This window comes from Drosophila bipectinata, chromosome 4, assembly GCF_030179905.1.
Source record: "Drosophila bipectinata strain 14024-0381.07 chromosome 4, DbipHiC1v2, whole genome shotgun sequence".
Classification (NCBI taxonomy): domain Eukaryota; kingdom Metazoa; phylum Arthropoda; class Insecta; order Diptera; family Drosophilidae; genus Drosophila; species Drosophila bipectinata.
The window spans coordinates 6,940,924-6,967,887 of NC_091740.1; the positions used below are offsets into that span (position 1 = coordinate 6,940,924).

The following is a 26,964-nucleotide window of genomic DNA, read 5'->3' on the forward strand; positions in this document are numbered from 1 at the left end:
ACGGGTATCACCGCCAAAACTCGTAGGATTTTGTTTGCGGTTTTTGAAAGTTATTCCATTTATGATCTGCAAAAATTCCTTCTATTTAGATTTTCAATGGATATTATTTACTTTACTTTGTTTCAAATTGCACCAAAAATATCTCTTACTCAATTAATTGTCAATAAGTCGTGATTTAGTGATTAGTGATTTTTCTCTGATTCTTTTAAATTAAAAAATTTTGTTTTTAAATTAAATAGAAAATAAATGATAATCTATTAGTATTATAATCAATCAGATTTTTTGGTACAATATATAAGAAACCTGGCATTATTTTTTAGCCAAATATTATCTGGGAATTTGGGAGATACTCACTGCTAACTGCACTTGTTGTTTTGTGTCATGTGGAGTTGCCGTAAACGGCTCCCCACACGCGTAGGTCCGAAGAAAGGGGTACTTCAAAGGCCTTGGCTGTGGCTAACGGAACGTTTTATTCGCAGTGTGCCCTCCTACAATCAACAAAACAATGAATGGCCCTTTTTGGCCGCATTCACATAACCGCGATTGATAAGCCCGTACTTCCGATAACTTAAAATACTACATCTCCTAATAATACTGACTTAACTATCGATGACAATGTTTTTGACCGTCGACATCCCCGACCCCGTGAAGACCCGCTTCACTCAAATCCAAACTCCAAGTTTAGAGACGGGCCGCAACATTGTCCAAGATAGTCCATTAGCTCCATCCATCTCCATCGGCTCCGCTGTAGACCTCCTCCACGATGCCCTTGCGCCACTCTCGTCTGGGCAAGGCAGGATCGCAGACGAAGACCATATCGCCCTGGCGGATGGGCTCCGTTCCCTGGCACCACTTCTCGCGGCGCACAAGCGTAGGCAGGTACTCCATGGTGGGACTCCACATGGTCCCTCGGCGCGACTTCTTCCAGGGTATGGCGCAGCACTCGCTTGACGCAATGCACCATCTGCTCCCATACTCCGCCTCTGTATCCTCTCACTCTCGAACGCGTCTCCAAATCGTCTGGCCTCCTTGTCGGCTCCCACGAAGTTCTTGCTCACCTCGTACACATTCGGGTCTCGATCGTCGTTACCATCTCTCCAAAGGAATCGTTGGGAACATCGATCTCCAACCTTGGCTGCAGCATTCAAAACAAGCCGGACCTCACCGGGCTTGTTCGGGGTTTCGACACCGAATTGTGGCAAATCCCATAGCTTGTCGCTCTTCACCGCGACCTCATCCGGCTGCAATTTCCGCGCATATTCTTTGGACACGTCCTTGATGATCCGATCGTATCCTAGCGCCAACGGCCCGTTGCGCTTCAACTTCTCGACGTTGATCAGCCGTCTGTGTGCCATCTCGTAGCTCCGTGGCAGCACAGCGTGGTCCTCCTTCCAGAGCAATCCCGTCTGGTCGCGACGCCCCACTTTCACCGTGGTGTCGTCGAGGATCCTTTGGGCCCGCGCGTCGTCGCTGGCTGCGACCGGTTGCGCGAGCTTCACACCAAAGCCTTCCATCTCGACGTAGTCCTCCACCATCTTTTCCATCGTGTCCTCCACTGACACGGCTAGAAGGCAGGACCTCGGTGACGGCGTAGTCGATTGTCCACTTACTGGCCCAAACACAACCCATCCAAGCTCGGTTGCGGCCGCGAACGGTCCCTCTCTGGCAAACCGCCTCGTCCTAAGTGGCAATCCCAAATGTCCATGGTCCAGTCCGATGAGCAACTTCGGCACCACGTTGCTGTAGGGCTTCATCGGCAGTCGCGAATCCTTATGAACGCCCTGGACATCTCGTCGACATAACGTCTGCATCGGCAGACTCAGGCTCGAAACGGCGTACACGTTCCTCAACGGGTGACGAGTGGGCTTCCCAGCTCCACTGATCTCCAGACTCACCACGTTGGTAGGCTCCCTGCTGGCTCTTCCTCCAAACCATTGGATGTTCAGTTGTCGACGTTCGCCTTGCACTCCCAGATCCCTCCGTAGCTCGTCGTCGATCATCGTGACGGAGGATCCTTCATCTAATAGCGCGTATGTGTCCACCTGGCGACCAGCTCCGTACAGCGTTACTGGCAGTATACGGAACAAAAGTCGGCCTCCTTTGACGTCAATACTCAAGTTCCTCTGCATGGGCGCCTCCGCTGGCTGCGGGGCCCTTCTCTCCTGGCTGTTCCTGCGGACAGCCGACTCCTGGGTCCTCTCGTGGTCCCTGTAACCACCTCGTGGCGAAGACCTCCTGTCCGGGCTGCGTCTGGAAACTGGTGACATCTGGTTTCCTCCGTTGTGGCGCCTGAAACCACCTCGCTGCTCCGGCCGTCTTCGCCCTTCGTCCTCTTCGTGTAGCAGACGGTGATGCAATCTGCGGCATCCGTTGATCTGGCACTCGCCATGCACATCGCAGGATCTGGCCGCATGCCCACTCCGTAAGCATGTGAAGCAGAGCCGATGCCTCTTCACCATGCTCCATCTGCCCGGTGGCGAAGCTCCAATAAATTCGCTGCAGCTCGTCGTAGCATGTTGACCTCCACAAATTGGACAACCTCCATGCCGGTCATCCCGCTGCTCGTATCCGTTCTGGTCGACGCTCGCGTGTAGAACTCGACGCCTCGGCTCCTTTCCATCGACGTCCAGAATCGTACACACGATGTTTGCGTACTCCTGTAGCCACGCGCTGAAGTGCGCTACAGTGGGAAAGGGTTGGATCGATGCAGCGTGCCTGGCCCAATCCACTCGTTTGCTGGTGGGAAGCTTTGCCACAAGCTCCTCCATGAGTGTGGGGTTTCCCAGATGTTGCTCCGCCTTCGCCGACTGCAAGAAGGCCGTAAGGTTACTCACTCTGGTTGCGAAGGGGACGATCCTCGCCAGTTGCTGCTCCGAAATCGGCTGAACCTCTCGCACGCTGTTCAGCTGGCTGCGTATAAGCTGCTCCGGTCGGCCAAACCTAAACCGCAGCTGCTCCATCACGGCTCTGACGTTTGCAGGGTGAATCAGCAGCGACTTCACTGTCTCGCGTGCTTCATCCTTCAGCGCCTTCAAAAGCCTCTGGTTGTTCTCCAGATCCGTGCAGTTGTACGCTTGGGTCGTCTCTACAAATGCACAATTAAAGATGGGCCAATCCTCGGGCTGCCCTCCAAATATAGGCAAGTCCGGGAGCCTCCTTGGTCCATTAGCTTGGGTTCCATTCGGCGTCATCCAGGCGTAGGATCCAACAAATGGTGTTGCAGTTGCTACGTTGTGGATGCTCCCGCCCGGTAGCGCGAATCCATGCGCTGTCTGCGCAGCACTTGTAGCACACAGTGGGTTGCTAGTCGTTAGCAACGGTGGTCCACTCCAAGATGGCGGCAGCGTGTAGGTCCCACTGGTCGCACCGAAACTGCTATATGGGTCCGGCCCGACCCCGTTAGTTGGTGCCTCACCGTTCGATGTGGCGGTTAATGGCGGTCCGCTCCACGATGGCGGCCGCTCCGACGCTCCACTGTTGGCGCCATTTGCGCTTGGGCCAACTGCGATTGGCGCGCAATTGGCGGTGCTTGCTGTGTCCATGGCTTTGACCTTCTTCAGCTCGTTCTCCAACGCCGTAATCCTCTCCAATAGGTACGCCGTGAGTGGCTGGCTCACCTCCGGCTCTGAACTCGCAGCTGCTGTTACAGTGCTCCTTGGTTGGGACGCTACTGTAGTCGCTGTAGTGGCTGGGCGAGAAATGGCCGCCGCCGTGGTTACGTTAACCCTTGGCCGGCTTTCTGCTGCACTACTCACTGGCTGCTGATCCGCTCGCGTTGTAGGTGTGGCTTCCCCTCCGTTTAGCCGGGAACTCCTCCTGGGGGAATGCTGCATCTCGAGATATCCAAATCCAAATATAATATGGTCCAAATATGGCGCTGCCCTAGCGCTCCAAAATGGCGCTGCCCTAGCGCTCCAAAATGGCGGACCTGTGCCGTCTGGCCGCTGATGCTTGGCGCTCCTTGCGCCTCCTGACGCTGGCTGCGTCTCCTGAACCGACGCTGGCTGCGTCTCCTAAACCGACGCTGGCTGCGTCTCCTGAACCGACGCTGGCTGCGTCTCCGTGTCGCTGGCTGCGACTCCGTCCGTACTCAGTGTTTGGCGCTGGCTGCGCCGTCTATGTCGCTGGCTGCGACTCCTCTGCTGGTACGGGAACTGCGCTCCGTGCGCTCCTGGCAACTCTCTAGCTGGTCGTCGAGCCGTCCTCCAGCGCAAGTTGCCCTTGCAGTCTCCCTAGGACTGCGAATAAAAGCTGTTGTTTTGTGTCATGTGGAGTTGCCGTAAACGGCTCCCCACACGCGTAGGTCCGAAGAAAGGGGTACTTCAAAGGCCTTGGCTGTGGCTAACGGAACGTTTTATTCGCAGTGTGCCCTCCTACAATCAACAAAACAATGAATGGCCCTTTTTGGCCGCATTCACATAACCGCGATTGATAAGCCCGTACTTCCGATAACTTAAAATACTACATCTCCTAATAATACTGACTTAACTATCGATGACAATGTTTTTGACCGTCGACAGCACTGTTTTGATTGCAGATCCGTTGTCTCCACATTTTGACTTATGAAATGAAATTACTCTCGGAACAATCAAGTATTACTTGGTTAAATTGGTAGAGGCTTGCACATTTCTTCTCGTCGAATCCTTGTTTGAGGAATAGCTGTCTAAAACTTTGAAAAACAGTTTTGTGTTTTTGGAATCGACTCTGAAGATGAGAAATGTAGGTGTCGAGAAAAGGTATGTAAAATGCGATTTTTATTTCAATCTCGTATTCCGAACAAATTTCAGAAACTTTTTTATAAACAATTTGGAAGCATAAATCCTCGTTTTCACGCTTTTACATGGCGTCGTTCAAAGCATCATTAGCCAATTTCATGGCCTCTCCCAGGTCTTGATTTTTCAATTACAATCTTGACTCAATCGGGAGTCGGATCGGATTACAATCGACTCAAGTTTACCCAAAGCGGGAAAACCATCACACTGCACCCCTAAGGACTTCAGACCTATAAGCCTGTCGTCCTTCCTCCTCAAGACAATGGAGAGAGCCTCCACATTAATCTTTCCATCAACCCAGATGATATCTCGGGATCACAGCATGCGTATAGGAAGGACCGATCCACAGAGACGGCACTTCACGAGATCACTACCTTCGTCGAAAACGAAGTCACTTAGTGACAAGGAATACGCACACATTGCTTTTCTAGACATAGAAGGTGCGTTCAACAACATCCTGCCATGCTCGATAATCAATGCAGAAGTAAGTGTTCCAAGCAGAAGTAATAGCTATCGGAGAAGCACTATGATCTCTAGCACTTACTGGCAATCAAGACACAATCTGTATCTTTTCAGACAGTCAAGCGGAACTCAAAGCCCTTGGCGATTTTTCATCCAACTCCAGGACAGTGAATGACTGTCGCAGATCTTTTAACGAGATGGCAGAACAGCATGACATCCACCTCATATGGTTGCCCGGACATAGGGACCACGAGGGAAATTGCGCCGCTGATGAACTAGCAAGGGCAGGTACTACCAATCCTCTCCTCCCAGAGAAGGAACTTGTAAGCATTCCCTTAGCTACATGTAGGCTAAGATGCAGAGATCACTTTGACCGCGTTGCACTGAGGAAATAGAGAAATCTCCAAAACTGCAGGAACTGACGCATGATATGGTCTATCCGCTCTAGGAAAAGATCAATGATGCTTATCACTCTCATTAGGCAGGACAGCAGTCTTGCAGCCAAGGCCATCACTAGGTGGTTAGATTAGCGGTGCCACACTATGATTACTGCAGGAGCTGTGGGGATGTAGAAGAGGAAGAGACCGCCGCACACCTCCTGTGTCATTGCACTCACGGACCTAACACACCTCGCTCCACGCAGACTTGTTACCTTCATCCGGGAAGCTTGATGGGACCGCGAGCCGCAGGAAAAATAGCACACTCTTGGGCACATTAGTAGATAGGAGGGGGAGGTCCCCTTGTAAGACCTCTTGCCTATGCGGTATCATATGTAGCCCCGGCGGCTCAAGTGGATGGGGGTGTCAGTGACTGGCCCCGCATCGTCGCCTCAACTTAACATAACTCATTTCTATTGTCATTGCATTTGTTCTTTGGTTTGTAGTTTCATATCAAAGGAAAATTTAACTTGATAATCTGAAATGACCTCCAAATGTGTATCCGAAGTAGAACTTACCTACACCATTTCAAAGGGATGGCAGTCATTTTTTTTTTATCCACCTTGTTTCACTAGGGAAAAATATTATGCTTAGCTAGCTCCCTTATTGAACAATACTGTTTTTTTTTGTTAAGCTCTCATCCATAAGAAGAGCTACAGCTTCATCGGTCAATACTGTCTCAGGATTGAAAATTATGTCTTAGTAAATTTTGGATACCTTTCGTATAAGTTAACTAATAACTTCTTCTAATTTTCTAAATTAAAGGATCTGACCTCAATCCAAATATAAAAAAAAGTGCAAAAAAGTGTGCGTTCATTTAAAAGATAACGAAACGCAGTCAAAATTTATTGAAACTATTTTTGTTACTCCGTTTGAAAATAATACTTTGTTTTACCTTTTTCCTTTTCAGGGGGTACACAAATACACACATTTCAAAAACAACACAAACAATTCTTACAATTGACACCAGTGGCGGATCCACGAGGCGGGGGTTTTCGGGTCCGGAACCCCTCATGGTATCTTATACTTTCAAATTTTATGCTTTTATTGGGCATTTTGGTGAAGTTGAAACACAAAAATATTAATAGAATTTCGTAATTTATTTTCGAATAGTTAATGCAATAGAAGATAATAACAAAGAGGATAATTACGAATTTAATCAATATGACTGATCAAGAAAAAATATATGTTCCACAAACAATTCTAGTCGCTCTTAAATTTTCTTATGGTTTTTAAAAAAACTTTCTAAGAATTTCGTCTTCAGTCAAAGTTATGCGATGATGAATGTTCAAAGATACAAGACTATTGATACGCTCTTGACCCATCGTGTTTCTCAGATAATCTTTCATTCTCCATTTTCAAAGTAGAAAATTATCGTTCTGAAGTTGCTGGGGTCACGGGTATCACCGCCAAAACTCGTAGGATTTTGTTTGCGGTTTTTGAAAGTTATTCCATTTATGATCTGCAAAAATTCCTTCTATTTAGATTTTCAATGGATATTATTTACTTTACTTTGTTTCAAATTGCACCAAAAATATCTCTTACTCAATTAATTGTCAATAAGTCGTGATTTAGTGATTAGTGATTTTTCTCTGATTCTTTTAAATTAAAAAATTTTGTTTTTAAATTAAATAGAAAATAAATGATAATCTATTAGTATTATAATCAATCAGATTTTTTGGTACAATATATAAGAAACCTGGCATTATTTTTTAGCCAAATATTATCTGGGAATTTGGGAGATACTCACTGCTAACTGCACTGTTTTGATTGCAGATCCGTTGTCTCCACATTTTGACTTATGAAATGAAATTACTCTCGGAACAATCCAGTATTACTTGGTTAAATTGGTAGAGGCTTGCACATTTCTTCTCGTCGAATCCTTGTTTGAGGAATAGCTGTCCAAAACTTTGAAAAACTGTTTTGTGTTTTTGGAATCGACTCTGAAGATGAGAAATGTAGGTGTCGAGAAAAGGTATGTAAAATGCGATTTTTATTTCAATCTCGTATTCCGAACAAATTTCAGAAACTTTTTTATAAACAATTTGGAAGCATAAATCCTCGTTTTCACGCTTTTACATGGCGTCGTTCAAAGCATCATTAGCCAATTTCATGGCCTCTCCCAGGTCTTGATTTTTCAATTACAATCTTGACTCAATCGGGAGTCGGATCGGATTACAATCGACTCAAGTTTACCCAAAGCGGGAAAACCATCACACTGCACCCCTAAGGACTTCAGACCTATAAGCCTGTCGTCCTTCCTCCTCAAGACAATGGAGAGAGCCTCCACATTAATCTTTCCATCAACCCAGATGATATCTCGGGATCACAGCATGCGTATAGGAAGGACCGATCCACAGAGACGGGACTTCACGAGATCACTACCTTCGTCGAAAAGGCACTTAGTGACAAGGAATACGCACACATTGCTTTTCTAGACATAGAAGGTGCGTTCAACAACATCCTGCCATGCTCGATAATCAATGCAGAAGTAAGTGTTCCAAGCAGAAGTAATAGCTATCGGAGAAGCACTATGATCTCTAGCACTTACTGGCAATCAAGACACAATCTGTATCTTTTCAGACAGTCAAGCGGAACTCAAAGCCCTTGGCGATTTTTCATCCAACTCCAGGACAGTGAATGACTGTCGCAGATCTTTTAACGAGATGGCAGAACAGCATGACATCCACCTCATATGGTTGCCCGGACATAGGGACCACGAGGGAAATTGCGCCGCTGATGAACTAGCAAGGGCAGGTACTACCAATCCTCTCCTCCCAGAGAAGGAACTTGTAAGCATTCCCTTAGCTACATGTAGGCTAAGATGCAGAGATCACTTTGACCGCGTTGCACTGAGGAAATAGAGAAATCTCCAAAACTGCAGGAACTGACGCATGATATGGTATATCCGCTCTAGGAAAAGATCAATGATGCTTATCACTCTCATTAGGCAGGACTGCAGTCTTGCAGCCAAGGCCATCACTAGGTGGTTAGATTAGCGGTGCCACACTATGATTACTGCAGGAGCTGTGGGGATGTAGAAGAGGAAGAGACAGCCGCACACCTCCTGTGTCATTGCACTCACGGACCTAACACACCTCGCTCCACGCAGACTTGTTACCTTCATCCGGGAAGCTTGATGGGACCGCGAGCCGCAGGAAAAATAGCACACTCTTGGGCACATTAGTAGATAGGAGGGGGAGGTCCCCTTGTAAGACCTCTTGCCTATGCGGTATCATATGTAGCCCCGGCGGCTCAAGTGGATGGGGGTGTCAGTGACTGGCCCCGCATCGTCGCCTCAACTTAACATAACTCATTTCTATTGTCATTGCATTTGTTCTTTGGTTTGTAGTTTCATATCAAAGGAAAATTTAACTTGATAATCTGAAATGACCTCCAAATGTGTATCCGAAGTAGAACTTACCTACACCATTTCAAAGGGATGGCAGTCATTTTTTTTTTATCCACCTTGTTTCACTAGGGAAAAATATTATGCTTAGCTAGCTCCCTTATTGAACAACAACACTGTTTTTTTTTGTTAAGCTCTCATCCATAAGAAGAGCTACAGCTTCATCGGTCAATACTGTCTCAGGATTGAAAATTATGTCTTAGTAGATTTGGGATACCTTTCGTATAAGTTAACTAATAACTTCTTCTAATTTTCTAAATTAAAGGATCTGACCTCAATCCAAATATAAAAAAAAAGTGCAAAAAAGTGTGCGTTCATTTAAAAGAGAACGAAACACAGTCAAAATTTATTGAAACTATTTTTGTTACTCCGTTTGAAAATAATACTTTGTTTTACCTTTTTCCTTTTCAGGGGGTACACCAATACACACATTTCAAAAACAACACAAACAATTCTTACAATTGACACCAGTGGCGGATCCACGAGGCGGGGGTTTTCGGGTCCGGAACCCCTCATGGTATCTTATACTTTCAAATTTTATGCTTTTATTGGGCATTTTGGTGAAGTTGAAACACAAAAATATTAATAGAATTTCGTAATTTATTTTCGAATAGTTAATGCAATAGAAGATAATAACAAAGAGGATAATTACGAATTTAATCAATATGACTGATCAAGAAAAAATATATGTTCCACAAACAATTCTAGTCGCTCTTAAATTTTCTTATGGTTTTTAAAAAAACTTTCTAAGAATTTCGTCTTCAGTCAAAGTTATGCGATGATGAATGTTCAAAGATACAAGACTATTGATACGCTCTTGACCCATCGTGTTTCTCAGATAATCTTTCATTCTCCATTTTCAAAGTAGAAAATTATCGTTCTGAAGTTGCTGGGGTCACGGGTATCACCGCCAAAACTCGTAGGATTTTGTTTGCGGTTTTTGAAAGTTATTCCATTTATGATCTGCAAAAATTCCTTCTATTTAGATTTTCAATGGATATTATTTACTTTACTTTGTTTCAAATTGCACCAAAAATATCTCTTACTCAATTAATTGTCAATAAGTCGTGATTTAGTGATTAGTGATTTTTCTCTGATTCTTTTAAATTAAAAAATTTTGTTTTTAAATTAAATAGAAAATAAATGATAATCTATTAGTATTATAATCAATCAGATTTTTTGGTACAATATATGAGAAACCTGGCATTATTTTTTAGCCAAATATTATCTGGGAATTTGGGAGATACTCACTGCTAATGCATCAAGTGCATTTTCGATGTTTTGATTGCAGATCCGTTGTCTCCACATTTTGACTTATGAAATGAAATTACTCTCGGAACAATCCAGTATTACTTGGTTAAATTGGTAGAGGCTTGCACATTTCTTCTCGTCGAATCCTTGTTTGAGGAATAGCTGTCCAAAACTTTGAAAAACAGTTTTGTGTTTTTGGAATCGACTCTGAAGATGAAAAATGTAGGTGTCGAGAAAAGGTATGTAAAATGCGATTTTGTAATACTCTTCAACTGTTTTCGCTTCAACGTTGCAACGATTATTTTGTCGACTGCATCGACGAGGTATTTTTATTTCAATCTCGTATTCCGAACAAATTTCAGAAACTCCGCTCTAGGAAAAGATCAATGATGCTTATCACTCTCATTAGGCAGGACAGCAGTCTTGCAGCCAAGGCCATCACTAGGTGGTTAGATTAGCGGTGCCACACTATGATTACTGCAGGAGCTGTGGGGATGTAGAAGAGGAAGAGACCGCCGCACACCTCCTGTGTCATTGCACTCACGGACCTAACACACCTCGCTCCACGCAGACTTGTTACCTTCATCCGGGAAGCTTGATGGGACCGCGAGCCGCAGGAAAAATAGCACACTCTTGGGCACATTAGTAGATAGGAGGGGGAGGTCCCCTTGTAAGACCTCTTGCCTATGCGGTATCATATGTAGCCCCGGCGGCTCAAGTGGATGGGGGTGTCAGTGACTGGCCCCGCATCGTCGCCTCAACTTAACATAACTCATTTCTATTGTCATTGCATTTGTTCTTTGGTTTGTAGTTTCATATCAAAGGAAAATTTAACTTGATAATCTGAAATGACCTCCAAATGTGTATCCGAAGTAGAACTTACCTACACCATTTCAAAGGGATGGCAGTCATTTTTTTTTTATCCACCTTGTTTCACTAGGGAAAAATATTATGCTTAGCTAGCTCCCTTATTGAACAACACTGTTTTTTTTTGTTAAGCTCTCATCCATAAGAAGAGCTACAGCTTCATCGGTCAATACTGTCTCAGGATTGAAAATTATGTCTTAGTAGATTTTGGATACCTTTCGTATAAGTTAACTAATAACTTCTTCTAATTTTCTAAATTAAAGGATCTGACCTCAATCCAAATATAAAAAAAAAGTGCAAAAAAGTGTGCGTTCATTTAAAAGAGAACGAAACACAGTCAAAATTTATTGAAACTATTTTTGTTACTCCGTTTGAAAATAATACTTTGTTTTACCTTTTTCCTTTTCAGGGGGTACACAAATACACACATTTCAAAAACAACACAAACAATTCTTACAATTGACACCAGTGGCGGATCCACGAGGCGGGGGTTTTCGGGTCCGGAACCCCTCATGGTATCATATACTTTCAAATTTTATGCTTTTATTGGGCATTTTGGTGAAGTTGAAACACAAAAATATTAATAGAATTTCGTAATTTATTTTCGAATAGTTAATGCAATAGAAGATAATAACAAAGAGGATAATTACGAATTTAATCAATATGACTGATCAAGAAAAAATATATGTTCCACAAACAATTCTAGTCGCTCTTAAATTTTCTTATGGTTTTTAAAAAAACTTTCTAAGAATTCAGTCAAAGTTATGCGATGATGAATGTTCAAAGATACAAGACTATTGATACGCTCTTGACCCATCGTGTTTCTCAGATAATCTTTCATTCTCCATTTTCAAAGTAGAAAATTATCGTTCTGAAGTTGCTGGGGTCACGGGTATCACCGCCAAAACTCGTAGGATTTTGTTTGCGGTTTTTGAAAGTTATTCCATTTATGATCTGCAAAAATTCCTTCTATTTAGATTTTCAATGGATATTATTTACTTTACTTTGTTTCAAATTGCACCAAAAATATCTCTTACTCAATTAATTGTCAATAAGTCGTGATTTAGTGATTAGTGATTTTTCTCTGATTCTTTTAAATTAAAAAATTTTGTTTTTAAATTAAATAGAAAATAAATGATAATCTATTAGTATTATAATCAATCAGATTTTTTGGTACAATATATGAGAAACCTGGCATTATTTTTTAGCCAAATATTATCTGGGAATTTGGGAGATACTCACTGCTAATGCATCAAGTGCATTTTCGATGTTTTGATTGCAGATCCGTTGTCTCCACATTTTGACTTATGAAATGAAATTACTCTCGGAACAATCCAGTATTACTTGGTTAAATTGGTAGAGGCTTGCACATTTCTTCTCGTCGAATCCTTGTTTGAGGAATAGCTGTCCAAAACTTTGAAAAACAGTTTTGTGTTTTTGGAATCGACTCTGAAGATGAAAAATGTAGGTGTCGAGAAAAGGTATGTAAAATGCGATTTTGTAATACTCTTCAACTGTTTTCGCTTCAACGTTGCAACGATTATTTTGTCGACTGCATCGACGAGGTATTTTTATTTCAATCTCGTATTCCGAACAAATTTCAGAAACTCCGCTCTAGGAAAAGATCAATGATGCTTATCACTCTCATTAGGCAGGACAGCAGTCTTGCAGCCAAGGCCATCACTAGGTGGTTAGATTAGCGGTGCCACACTATGATTACTGCAGGAGCTGTGGGGATGTAGAAGAGGAAGAGACCGCCGCACACCTCCTGTGTCATTGCACTCACGGACCTAACACACCTCGCTCCACGCAGACTTGTTACCTTCATCCGGGAAGCTTGATGGGACCGCGAGCCGCAGGAAAAATAGCACACTCTTGGGCACATTAGTAGATAGGAGGGGGAGGTCCCCTTGTAAGACCTCTTGCCTATGCGGTATCATATGTAGCCCCGGCGGCTCAAGTGGATGGGGGTGTCAGTGACTGGCCCCGCATCGTCGCCTCAACTTAACATAACTCATTTCTATTGTCATTGCATTTGTTCTTTGGTTTGTAGTTTCATATCAAAGGAAAATTTAACTTGATAATCTGAAATGACCTCCAAATGTGTATCCGAAGTAGAACTTACCTACACCATTTCAAAGGGATGGCAGTCATTTTTTTTTTATCCACCTTGTTTCACTAGGGAAAAATATTATGCTTAGCTAGCTCCCTTATTGAACAACACTGTTTTTTTTTGTTAAGCTCTCATCCATAAGAAGAGCTACAGCTTCATCGGTCAATACTGTCTCAGGATTGAAAATTATGTCTTAGTAGATTTTGGATACCTTTCGTATAAGTTAACTAATAACTTCTTCTAATTTTCTAAATTAAAGGATCTGACCTCAATCCAAATATAAAAAAAAAGTGCAAAAAAGTGTGCGTTCATTTAAAAGAGAACGAAACACAGTCAAAATTTATTGAAACTATTTTTGTTACTCCGTTTGAAAATAATACTTTGTTTTACCTTTTTCCTTTTCAGGGGGTACACAAATACACACATTTCAAAAACAACACAAACAATTCTTACAATTGACACCAGTGGCGGATCCACGAGGCGGGGGTTTTCGGGTCCGGAACCCCTCATGGTATCATATACTTTCAAATTTTATGCTTTTATTGGGCATTTTGGTGAAGTTGAAACACAAAAATATTAATAGAATTTCGTAATTTATTTTCGAATAGTTAATGCAATAGAAGATAATAACAAAGAGGATAATTACGAATTTAATCAATATGACTGATCAAGAAAAAATATATGTTCCACAAACAATTCTAGTCGCTCTTAAATTTTCTTATGGTTTTTAAAAAAACTTTCTAAGAATTCAGTCAAAGTTATGCGATGATGAATGTTCAAAGATACAAGACTATTGATACGCTCTTGACCCATCGTGTTTCTCAGATAATCTTTCATTCTCCATTTTCAAAGTAGAAAATTATCGTTCTGAAGTTGCTGGGGTCACGGGTATCACCGCCAAAACTCGTAGGATTTTGTTTGCGGTTTTTGAAAGTTATTCCATTTATGATCTGCAAAAATTCCTTCTATTTAGATTTTCAATGGATATTATTTACTTTACTTTGTTTCAAATTGCACCAAAAATATCTCTTACTCAATTAATTGTCAATAAGTCGTGATTTAGTGATTAGTGATTTTTCTCTGATTCTTTTAAATTAAAAAATTTTGTTTTTAAATTAAATAGAAAATAAATGATAATCTATTAGTATTATAATCAATCAGATTTTTTGGTACAATATATGAGAAACCTGGCATTATTTTTTAGCCAAATATTATCTGGGAATTTGGGAGATACTCACTGCTAATGCATCAAGTGCATTTTCGATGTTTTGATTGCAGATCCGTTGTCTCCACATTTTGACTTATGAAATGAAATTACTCTCGGAACAATCCAGTATTACTTGGTTAAATTGGTAGAGGCTTGCACATTTCTTCTCGTCGAATCCTTGTTTGAGGAATAGCTGTCCAAAACTTTGAAAAACAGTTTTGTGTTTTTGGAATCGACTCTGAAGATGAAAAATGTAGGTGTCGAGAAAAGGTATGTAAAATGCGATTTTGTAATACTCTTCAACTGTTTTCGCTTCAACGTTGCAACGATTATTTTGTCGACTGCATCGACGAGGTATTTTTATTTCAATCTCGTATTCCGAACAAATTGCAGAAACTTTTTGATAAACAATTTGGAAGCATAAATCCTCGTTTTCACGCATGGCGTCGTTCAAAGCATCATTAGCCAATTTCATGGCCTCTCCTATTTCTTTCAACGCTTCAATAACAGCCGGTTGAAGTTCGACGTATCTTAATATAGCTTCATGAGACTGTGCCCATTTTTATTTTCTTTGCTCACTTTTCTCTGACATTTTTGAAATTTTGTTCTTAAAGAAGCTTTGTCTTTTGGGCCGGTGAAAAAATGCTTGAATTGCTCCGATAGTTCCCGACGCGTTTTTGATACAAGATACTTCGCAAGCTGTATTGATGGTCAAACTGAAGCTGTGCGCGGCGCAATGCACATAAATTGCGAGAGGAAAAGTAAACCTCAAATAAGCCTGGGCTTCATGAAATTCGCCACTCGCCGCTGGAGCTCCGTCTTATCTTTGGCCGTATATGAATGAGCAATCCACGCCGATATCGGATATTTGTGATATCTGGATATCAGATAATTCCTGATGGAATTTGCCAGAGCTTGTCCAAAAACGTAAACGACGGGAACAAATCCGAGGAAATCCTCACAAATATTTGTTTGTGAATTCAATGGATTCAAATTGTTTCGTGTGCAAATGGAAAATTGCTCTATGCTTGAAATGTCAGTCGATCCTTCGGCTAAAACTGAGAATCCTTCCGAATGATTTATTCGAACAACGATTTTTTTATCAATTCATGACAGATGCGATAATTTCATTGTGAATGGTTTTGCTCAAATATGTTGAATTTTTCGAAGCAGACAAAAGGTTTTTCTTGAGTGTTTCGTCACCTTCAGCTTGATACCGTAGAATTGCACCAAAGTTTCCTTTGTACGAATATTTTCCATCAGTTTTATCATCCGCATTTGGTTCCTCTTCATTATACAAACTTTCATCGTCTCTACGGACATGAAGTGCAATTTCTTGACGTCCACATAAAACTATTGCAATAACTATGGGTTTCAGTCGTTCGTAATTTTCTTCTTTAGTTTTTTCTTTCATTAATAAAGTTAGTTTTGCCAAGCTGAATATCGCGTAAATTTTCAAAAGCAACGATGGATTTTTTATAGTAATGAAGTTTTTTGTGGTTCCGAAAAGTTTCTTTCGCGTGCTTCCAAGTGTTGAACGGCTTCTTGGTGCGTTTCCCCAGACGTACGTCGCAAATTCCACCGGTTTTCACGCCAAAAGGTAGGCAGCACTTACATTGTGCGCCATTTTCTTTCGCTGAATATGCCAACCAGTGAAATTCCTCAAGCCATTTTCTTTGGAAAGATAAATTTTTGGCAGTTGATGTCGAAAAATTAGCTGGTGGCACCCACGAGTCGTCGATAATGTTCAGGATTTCACACGCGTTCCTTGTATTTCAAGCATTAGACGTAGCTAGAGCGATGTCGTTTTTGAATGGAAGCAATTCTATTTTGTTTTTGTTTGTATCTTCGGAAGTCGATTGTTCTCCAGTTTCCGATAGATTATCTTCGAGGTTAGGCTACATTTTCAATCTGTGTCAAAAAAATATGGTTAGCTAAAAACTAATGACAATCTTCAGTTTTTTCAGTGCCATCTTTACATTTTAGACCTAAAATCAAAACAATGTGTAAAAGTTAAATTGTTTGTAGTTCGGTGAAATAAAAAAATGTAAATTTTATTTTTTATTTATACAACTTGGTGTTAAACCTTTATTTATTAAACGTAATTATTACAAGACACTTTTGATTTCTTTTAAATATTTTTTTGTCAACCGTTCGCGGTCTCGGTCAAAAAGGGACTTACTTCTTAATTCTAAATCTGATCCAAAGAACCTCGGCCATCAGTTGTGTTTAGATTAGAGGCTTACGATGAAAATGTCGCATCTTATTGTGAAATTCGATTAAGCTGATCGATGCAATTTGGTGGGTACTTGAAACGCAAAAGGCGTAATTGATTGGGCTTCGGAGGAAAGCTGATGTTTACTTTTGATTTTGATTTGTTTATGGGGAACCGAGATCGGACCTCAGAGCCGAAGACAAAGCCGAAAGCAAATGCAGAGTTTAAAAATATTGTTTATAAGATTCATAAGTGGAAAGCCATAAGTGGCCTGTATTTACGGGTTGGATAACTCTGCGCCTTCTAAAATGGATCGTCCCGATTCAATATGAAATTCGTTTAAATGATCTCTTAATTCTGTTTAAAAATTTTCTTGATTAATAGATTTTTCTAGTTTAAGCCGATGTTTTTTGGTTACAAATAATATGGCACTTTTTTATTTTATATTAAGTGAAAAAATCAAATATATAATGATTAAAATGAATAATATAAAGTTTAATGATATTTTTGTATTCTTAATTTGTTATTAAAAACGAATCGTTTAGATGGAAGTTGTTAACAACATTGTTCCCTTTTATAAGAATGGCACCATCTTGTATGATGTCTATTTTTATACCCTTACAGAGGGTATTATAATTTTGGTCAAAAGTGGAAGAAGGAGACATCATCGACCCTCTAAAGTATATATCTTCTTGATCACGATCACCTCCTGAATTGATATCACGATCGGCTGCCATACAACCGAACGATCGGAAATGGTTTTTGGTAGAAATACCAACTTTGGTGCTTTTTGAGACTTTTTTTTAAATATTTAAAAAAAAAGGTTTTATTATTAATTGGTAATTAATTGGTTTTATTATGATATTCTCATAAAGATCGGCCAACTATATCCTATGTTTGCGATTTATATCCGGTTTTAACTGAAAGGGTATATCAACTTCGGCTCCGCCCGAAGTTAGCTTTTCTTCTTGTTTTTTATATTTTTCTCTTATTTTTTTACAAGTTGATTTCTCACCATTCAATAAAATTCAATAATTATTTAAAAGTTCGTTCTTAAAATTAGACATTTCATAAAACATATTTTCCCATTTTGCGACTTGATTGCTCAATACTAGTTTTCCATCGATTTGGGAAACCGCTCTAGCGTGATATATTTCACATCTGCTTTACATTATTTATTGAACAATTTTGCCAACGGATAAATCCTTACACGGCTACATAATAACAACTTACAAACTAATAAATAATACTACAATATTAATAAAAACTTAATAAGTGACTGATTAACATGCGTTTAAACACAACCTTATCAGAGCCCCACTCAATACGGAGGCTAGCCATTTCTTGAACTTCCGACGTATCGTGGGAAGTCGGTTGTCCTCCAGTCTCCACTGGATTTTCTTCAAGGTTAAGCTTCTCTGCATTTTCAATCTGTGCCAAAAAAAATGGTTAGCTAAAAGTTAATGAGAATCTTCAGTTTTTTCGAAATTATTAATTGTATAAATAATAATACTACTACTACTACTACAACTACTACTACTACTACTACTAGCAAAACTACTAACTTTTCCGATATATTTATAATTTTTTATAGCAATTTTTCTTACCTGTTTTTCCTTTCAAGCCGGGTGAAATTGTGAGGCGTGTTTTCTCAGTAAGAGAACTTGGAAAGAGATTTTTCTCAACTAAAATTATACTAATCACTTATCAACTTCGGCTTGTTCACACAATGCGTGTTGAAAGAAACAAAGAAATAATTAAAAAATGCTCAAGCACGCTCATAGATGCCGCAAACATCAACAAAAAATTTAAAGAAAAATCGCACGACGCTGTCATCGCGACTAGGTTGGCGCGCAGTTTGAATTTGCAAACAAACTATATTGAATTTGCGAACAAACTATATGCACTGCCATATCGACTGGACAGCACCAATGGCTTTTCTATAAAAAGGTAGTCCAGCCGTTATGGTGACCTTTATATACGTGGTAATTATGCATATAACTTAAGAAAAAAATGTCTAACCCCCCCTTAAAAAAATTTGGACCCCCCTTTATCAAATTATGGCACTATGCTCCCATAGGCCAAAAATAAAAAAATTGATAACGGCATAAATGTACGAAAAGTAAACAAATCGCCTCTAAAATGTCCAAGATTCTTCATGACAAACCAGATTTTTCTAAAAATCTAAGGGGATTTTCTAAAAATTGATTTGAAGATGTGAACAGTTGCTCATTTGTAAAGCGCGCATCACGAATATTTCACAACTAAACCGCACTTTGAAGTGGTCAGATCATTATTTACGTGTTCAAATTCAAATTATTTCTAATGGATTTTGAAGTTGAAGGTATTTTCTATAAAATGAGATACAATTTGATATATTAATAATAATTATTGTTATTATTATATTACTAGGAACTAATGCATGTTTTCTGCCTATATTTTAAACGTATTTTTCATGTTTAGCTGAAATTTTAGTAGTGATCCCACAAAATTCTACCATTTGTTTATAAACCCATGTGTTTTTCGGTCTCCAAGGGTAACAAATGTGCAAAAATTTGTTGCCAAAATTTGCCTATATGTCTAATATCGTAAAAATACTAACACCATCTTAACATGAAAGTTGGGCAATTTCCGTTTTTTCAGTTATATGGCAGCTATAGGATATAGTCGGCTGATCCTTATGAAATTTGGCATGTTGTATTATTTTGCCAAAAATAGCATTCGTACCAAATCAAAATTCTCTAGCTTTAAAAATACCGAAGTTATAGCATTTTCTATCAATCAGTTATATGGTAGCTATATGATATAGTTGCCCGATCTGGCATATTATTTTTTTACATTTTTTACTGATTTTAACATATTATTTTAGAATAAGAATATAAATATTTTGTGCCAAGTTTCCATAGTGCGCCGCTACATAGAACATTTGTTTACTTCTAGTAAAAAACACTCACTATGGAGAGCTTACCCAACTCTGAGCTCACCGAAAGAAACTGTGATGCCTATTAGAAGTCCCACATGCGGATGGGCGCGCACAGATGACAAAAAAAATCCTACTGTCACTCCAACGATTTTGTTGATCTTCCAAAAACACCCTGCCACTAGTGCAGAATAATTGAAGTAAAAGAACAAAAATGCAAGCACCTCGACAGAAGACTCACATGGCGCCGGCACATTGAAGCTAAAAGATCACACCTAAAGCTAAAAGCCAGCAGCCTTCATTGGCTTGTTACCGCTCGGTCTCCCTTTGGCTTTGAATATAAAGTCCTACTGTATAACCCGGTACTAAAGCCTATATGGATGTATGGCTCTCAGTTATGGGAGAAAAAGCTATTGCTATTGCCAACAATAGCAATATTGACATAGTCAAACGAGCTCAGTAGAAGATCTTGAGAACAATCGCTGGGGCACCATGGTACGTTCGCAACGAATACATACATCGCGACTTAAACATTCTACCAGTCAAAGAAGTGCTCGCACAGAGAAAGAAAATTAACACTATCATCAATAAATTTGCAGTTTTAATCATTAAAATTAATTAAATTCGAAATAAAAAATAAAAATTATATGAGATTAGGCTCCATTTTACACTTACACTTAGTTGTCATAAATTTTGGTTTTCATTTTATCTATTGCAGGAGTGCCCAACATCTGCATACGGCAGAGCCAACTCCCATACCAATGCAAAAGTCACCAATACATTGGTGCGACAATTTTTTTTCCCATTCATGTGGGTGCACTGAAAATAAAAATAGTAGTAACATTCACAAGGGGTTTAAAAAAAATAAATGAGTATAATAAAAAATACATTTTATTTTAGCAATTAAAACATGAAAGGAAAGATATCTTCGGGCGGAGCCGAAGTTGATATACCCTATAGTTGGCCGATCCTTATTAGAATAACCAATTTATTACAATAAGAATCTAAATCTAAGAATCTACAATCTAAAACAAGAGAGGAAAACTAACTTCGGGCGGAGCCGAAGTTGATATACCCTTGCAGTTAAAACCGGATATGTATTGCAAACATCGAATATAGTTGGCCGATCCTTATGAGAATATCATAACAAAACCAATTAATTACAATAAAATATCTAAAAAAATACCAAGTTTCTATCTTCAAAAATACCAAAGTTTCTAATTCTACCAAAAACCATTTTCGATCGTTCAGTTATGTGACAGCTATAGGATATAGTTAACCGATCCTTATGTTATTTGGTAGTTTGGATCAACTGACCAAAAATAGAATCTTGAATCTAGAAAAGCGAGAGCTTTTACGAATTGTACACTTCATATAATAATATGGCGCCCAGGGTGTGGGGCCAAGGACATATAATTATATAAATTTGTGAAACGGTTACTTTGCCCTGAGCGGACGTTGAAGTAAGGTTACTAGACGCCAAAGTGAATTGCGAGACTCACTATGCTGCTCTTTTATTTTAGAGGTTTTAAGGATTCAGTTTCAATTAAGCATTAAGGAGAAAGTTGAGAGCCTGACAGAAAGTTCCGATACTTTCTGTTCGGCATAGAAATTGTGGCCACGATTCGAGTACTTACGAATCGGGAGCTTTGTCGGAGCAAATCGAGCACTAGATGAGATGCACCAACTTCTGGCATCGTCTTCATCTTTTCTTCTTCTGGCATCTGTGCAGCCTTAATGAAAGAAATTCGCGATACCAGTATCCGTGATGATGCACGTGCGAGTCCAAGTGTGTAAATGCAACGTTCCGAAGTTTATGACAACTCAGAACCACTGTCCAATAGTAGCCGGAAGCTTGTATATGTTTCATGTGCGTTCTGAACATATACCAATGCAGTCGGTAGCGTGCTTTGACGACGCCCATGTTTGTGTGTAATTTCTGCAGCCTTGTGCGTATGCAACCGATTGTGAGCCATTTGCTCGTGCTAAGTGACTCACTGTAACCGATGTAGTTTGAGGAGCGTCCTGATTACGCTGATCTTCCCTTCCAGTTGGTACGTCCTGTACCGTAGCCTGCGAAGTGTTCGGAGTCACTGCAAGCCTTGCGCATATGCAGCCGGTTGTTTATGTAGAAGTGTATGGTTTCGTCCGTGGTATATTCTACAGTTAAATTTTGATTCACACTGCCTTGTAAAACGTCCCGGTCTCAAATAGTTCAAATATACCGATTTCTCCATTGCCATTGATTGCCGTTGCTCGACACTCAGCGCCAGGAAGTCCGCAGAGCCTGCTAGCAGGTGCTCGTTCATATTGCCCTTGATGTCTCTCGACAGCCAACATGGCTGCTTAGTTTTGCCATCCCAATTTCTTTGGCGTTGGCTGAGTTCAAATTCCTCACAGTGAGTATCCAGGAACTTAAATAAATTGTTGGTTGTTGGTCACTTCAGATCGCGGCTGTCCTCGATCTATTTACGGCGTGGTTCGAGATCCATTTTTTGCAAAATCAACAAGATGATCCAACAATCTCGTGTATTTTTCCCAATGCCCCTTACTTAGCACCAAAGATTACATAGGGAACTGTTAACGTAGAACTGGTAACAATCAAATAGTGGTTAAATTTTAAGCCATTTTACCCAGATTTAAGGCTATACTTAATGTTTCAGTTGCAGTTACATTTTTTAATTCAACGTTGCTTGATGTTTGGAGCGACAACAACCGCCAACAATCTAATGTGAGACAGTTTGTTTTGCTCAATTAAGTGATGTCCAGCAAATCATAATAAAATAGAAACTCAGTGCATTCTTCGGATTCATTAACACTAATTTGCCAAAATGCATCAGAATGCTCGACCGTTTTAAAGAAAAGCTCTGCGCAATGACTCGATGCATGCACCTTCTACTTTGGCCAAAAAATTTAAAACGGTGTCTCTAAATCAGGGGTGCCCAGCCCCATTGCTCTCGTTGCTCCTTTGTTGTTGGAATTGCTCTTTCATATGGGAAATGAAATGTCATATACAGGTGTTGCTCCCAGCATAGGCAAAGACCAAATACAAAAAAAAATATTCGTGTTTTCCCTATTCTTCACAATTGCAAATCCGAATGTATAGTTTTGTTGGATTGCCAAAAACTTTTCACTGCAAAAAATTCATTTTTGTTTTTGTTTCGGCCAAAATGGTCGACTTGAAGCGATGAATTTCTTCTTCGCAGAACATTTTTTAAGTATAAAGTTATGCACTAATAGCATAGTATGATAAAAAGCTGTTTTAAAAAAAAAGGTTTATTCATAATTACTACAATAAAATGTATTTATTATTATATTGATATTTATTTGAAACCCCTTGTAAATGTTACTATAATTTTATTTTTCAGTACATCGACATGAAAACAATGGTGTAAATGTATTGGTCATATTTTTCTCTGGTATTGGAGTCTGCTCTGCCGTATGCTAAGCTTGGGCACCCCTGCTTTATACATATATGGATCATAATGCGTATTTTTTTTTTTTACGGGAAGACAAATACGGGACGTAATCCCACGTGTTTAGTTCACATTGTTACGCAAATTTAATTTTCATATATTATAAACAACCCTCAAAAATACCTACTTTGGTATTTTTGAAAATAGTTTTGAAAATTTATTATTAATATGAAATTGTCAGGTATATCCGATATTTGCGATGTATGTATGTATATTCGATCTTAACTGCAAGGGCATATCATCTTCGTCTTCGCCAAAAGTTAAATTTGTCTTTTTTGTTTTTAATTTCATACATTTTATTCTTTTTTCCTCGTAGTATTTTACCAATAACACATTCAGCAATGTCATACGAGATGGTAATTTATACTGCGGATCAAAAACCCTGGCATGTCACGAAATCTACTGTCTTCCACAACCGTTCAATATGACAACAACAAGAAAAATTTATCTTTGATGAAATCACCGGCATATGTTCCACGTTCAATTACCTTGAATGCCTTAAATGGTCGTAGACATTTTTGTACACGGGGTACATTTCGCCCTCTTACCATCATTGGATTTAACAATAAAATTACTAACTTTTATTTTTCGCCGTTATCAAATTCTCTTTATATTTATAAATGCTTAAAGGCACCACCAATATCCAAACGACGCGAACGTAAGAATGCATTAGAAAAGCATTTTTATTAGAAAAGATATAATATATGTATACAGTTTTTACCATTTTCTTGAACCAAGCCGTATTTTGTGATAGTGTAAGTAATGTGCCCAGCACCCAGCACAATAAACTATCGATGGGTTCCCAGTCCCATTTTCCCCATTTTCGATTTTTCACATCTGGTTCTTTGCCAACTGACCATATGTGAATATTATAGGAATGTTGTAAAATGATTAACAATACGTCGCGAAAAGATCATATTTATGAATGTGGTTTATGGACTGGACATTTTCCACAGCATTCTAAAGTGTAAAAAAGTGTCTCCTGTGTTTTTTTATTGACGGCGCACACTGAGCCGCATAATTTCAAACATTTTTTTAAGCAAATCTTAATTTTAATTTAATATTTTAATATTAAATTTTCTGTGTATAAAGTAATATTAGTCAAATTCAAATTTTAAATTTAAACGAACTTCCAAGTAAAGTGATTGAACAGCTGATTTGTGTGATGAAGTTAGCGGGATAACTTGGTTGACTTTGTGCGCTTGGTAATCACTTACGAAATAAAATTTAACATTATTTAAAATAAATTTTTAACTTCGAGGTAAATTAAGTTTAATTAAAGCATTTGGTTAAAATTATTTGATGTGTATTATATGTGTATTTTTTTGTTATGCGTACCACGGAGGAGAACCTCGTCTTAATAGAAAACTTGTTAGTGATGCAGCTTTAACAAATGACTATGATACAAAACTTTTTTTTTGTGAAAATACAAAGTCAAACAATATTTGCAAAAAAAATTATTTAACGCCAGAAAGACAAGCAACAGAAGCAAAAAGAAAGCATGTAACAACAGAAGCTATACCTCTCGCAATAAATGATGATGCAATGGAATGTTTGCTAGAAAAATTATTAGGCATACAATGAAATTCGTCATGTGAGTAAAATACATACATAATTGCAATATGTACCCAAACTATCTCAAAGTTTAGGACACAAAATAACAATTGAGGCCTGTGGGAATAAAGTTGCTTGACAAGAATTATTAAATCATACTGCTAGCCGAATTTTATTGTTACAGGAGGAAATATTAGTTTATTTAGAAAGTGTGTCCAGCGTTAAACTAATGGCGAGTTACGGTATTGATGAATCGTCTTAGCATAGTATGTATAAGAAAAGATTTGAAAGTAACGAACCAGACACTTCACATCAGTTTTTGTTTAATATTACCTTGAAGCTTGCAGTTTTTTTGAATAATGAATCCCCGCAATCTATTAGATTTTGTTGCCCAATAGATAAAATATTAAAGAAAAAAAAACAATTTGGACGGAAAAATACAAAATTTGACTCCTTGTGAAAAAATTATCTATTTATATAAAAGAAAGTCGTGTTCGTTACACCACTTATAACTCAAGAACGGCAGAACAGATTTGGCTGAAAATTGGTAGGGAGGTAGCTTAGAGCCAGGAGACGGACATAGGATACTTTTCATCCCGTTCGACAACGGGAATTATACTCCTCCGAAATGGCTGCTTTTATAGTAATGAATAACAATAAGAAGGCTGTGAGCGTAACTTATTGTACATTTATGTGTGTGTCATATGCCCTGAAATAGGGGTCCGCCGATTACTTATCTACAGTCACCAATGCCAAGAAAACGCAATTGGGCCAATTTTAGTCATCAAACAGTCAATTCTAGAGCTGCGTGAGATAGAAGAATACGAGATCAGGAGAACAAATTTATAAAGGTAATGAAAAGGCGCGTGTAAGCATGGCGCAGTTACGTGAATCACAATCGAAAGATGCACGAGATTAACATAATCAACAAAGACCACTTTTCAAAGAAGAGAAGCGCACAGATTAATAGTTAGAAGAAGAATTAACTAACAACGGCAACAAGTTTATCGAGGATTCACATCTGGGCAATTTCTTCGGCTAGCATTCCAGTAAGAGCCTGATGTTGAAAATTCTGCTTATTCCAAAGTGATTATTGTGAACATTCAAAGTGAAAGTTCCAAAGTGAACATTCCTTATTTCGCTTCTTCCTGCCGAGTTGCGATTAAAAAAAAATGGCAACGCATTGGCCATTGCATCTTCTAGCGTTGCAGCAACCTTATTAGATGGAGGCATAACAGCTCAATCAGCACTTACGCTGTCATTGAACATTCAAAATAATCCAGATTCAGTGTGCAACATAAAAACAATCGTCTATGGGCATAGTGCCCATATTTTGGATAAATGCACTATAGGACGTAAAAATTCGCTTGGGGAATTGGATTGGTCATTTAGGGATATAAGGAACAATGATAAACTATTTTACGGCCCTTTGTTACTCCTTTCAGGTGTTCACGGTTAACGTACGCTGATGAATTCAATGCTTGCTTAAAATCATCGCAACTGTGGCGTAATGTTGAAAAAGAACTGACCAAGAATATGCGCGATCAAATGCTTCAGGATCCATCCTTTCTCTAAACAACTGTTAGATATTGGCGAGGGGAATTTTGTTGTACGTGAAAATACTGGATGTACTTGAAATACTGAAAAACATTTATTAACCAAAATAAATGAAGAAAAAACAGCTAGCCCTTATAAAAAACAAACAAGGCCAAAACAACGTTGGCCGGGGTCGCTAGTTTTAGATAAGAGAAAAATTACCGTATCGTATGAGTTGTACATGATACCTATACACGGGAAAGTTTTAAACTTTGTGATGGGATCTAACTCCTTTGAATTACATGAAGTCTGTGGTGCAAGCCGAAAACAATTAATAAATGCGATTGATTAAAAATCTTTCCAGCTGAAACCTGGACACCTTTAGTATAAGTCCACTACATGTGCTAGGATAAATCCACTACATGTGTTTTTGATATACATCAGAGGTCGGCACGGCCCTATCTCGGGGGCAATTTCTCTGCCCGAGCTCTGCCACACACACACAGTATACATGTGTGAAACGTCATGCACACAGCCCTTCAGTACCAAAATTCCTTACCCCGACGTTTCCTGGCGACATGTTCGAAAAACAAAAACAAATTGCATGGGCTTCGTTTACTCAAGTCCGAAACGAAAGGGGAAACGAAAATTCTACCTGCTTTCGGTTTTCGACGATGATTCTCGAAGCTTCGACGTCATATATTCGATGATTCTCGAAGCTTCTACGTCATATTTTCGGAGCAGC

General features: G+C 39.5%; 1 long non-coding RNA gene across 13 annotated transcripts; it reads right to left on the reverse strand.

The window, feature by feature from the left end:
• Positions 1–7,456: 7,456 nt before the first annotated feature.
• LOC108120222 (uncharacterized) lies at positions 7,457–24,005 on the reverse strand. 13 transcript variants are annotated; one of them, XR_001773059.3, is made up of 4 exons: positions 23,618–23,844; positions 20,329–20,472; positions 14,550–14,756; positions 13,952–14,261 (listed from the first exon to the last, which is right to left on the reverse strand). It is a non-coding gene; the product is annotated as an uncharacterized lncRNA (long non-coding RNA). The 13 variants fall into 13 exon arrangements; XR_011443520.1 differs by lacking the exons at positions 13,952–14,261; positions 14,550–14,756 and adding exons at positions 16,577–18,186; positions 18,341–18,450; XR_011443519.1 differs by lacking the exons at positions 13,952–14,261; positions 14,550–14,756 and adding exons at positions 16,578–18,186; positions 18,341–18,418.
• Between the last annotated feature and the right edge of the window lie 2,959 nt (positions 24,006–26,964).